Below are 457 nucleotides of genomic sequence, written 5' to 3'. Positions count from 1 at the left end.
CCTACGGGCACTGCACTAGTCAATATAAATATTCTTGTTCTGGAGGTCATGTAACTGTGATGTCACAGCAGGAAGTCATGTGACTGTATTGTGTCAGGAGGTCATGTGACCTGGAGGCTAAAATTATCCAGCAGGTCTGAGGTCAGATTTCATCAGAGACGAAGTATGGAGGACGTCTGCTGGACGGTCACAGGGTGAGTACTTATACTGCAAACTGTACTAACACTACTTCATACAGTACTTCATACAGTACTCACACTACTTCATACAGTACTCACACTACTTCATGCAGTACTCACACTACTTCATGCAGTACTAACACTACTTCATACAGTACCTCATACAGTACTCACACTACTTCATACAGTACTCACACTACTTCATACAGTACTCACTACTTCATGCAGTACTAACACTACTTCATACAGTACTTCATGCAGTACTCACACTACTTCAT

General features: G+C 42.0%; 1 protein-coding gene across 1 annotated transcript in view; it reads left to right on the top strand.

The window, feature by feature from the left end:
• Window positions 1-78: 78 nt before the first annotated feature.
• The window catches only part of lrrc39 (leucine rich repeat containing 39), a gene marked incomplete at its 3' end in the record, with an annotated part of 2,537 nt that continues 2,158 nt past the window's right edge, over window positions 79-457 (top strand). The window contains 1 exon segment of the mRNA XM_035653386.1: window positions 79-194.

Source organism: Morone saxatilis, unplaced genomic scaffold (assembly GCF_004916995.1).
Source record: "Morone saxatilis isolate NCDOM2014 unplaced genomic scaffold, NCSU_SB_2.0 Contig12, whole genome shotgun sequence".
Taxonomy (NCBI): Eukaryota; Metazoa; Chordata; class Actinopteri; family Moronidae; genus Morone; species Morone saxatilis.
The sequence above is the reverse complement of the archived record's forward strand: the minus strand, read 5'-3'. Positions and strand labels throughout refer to the sequence as shown.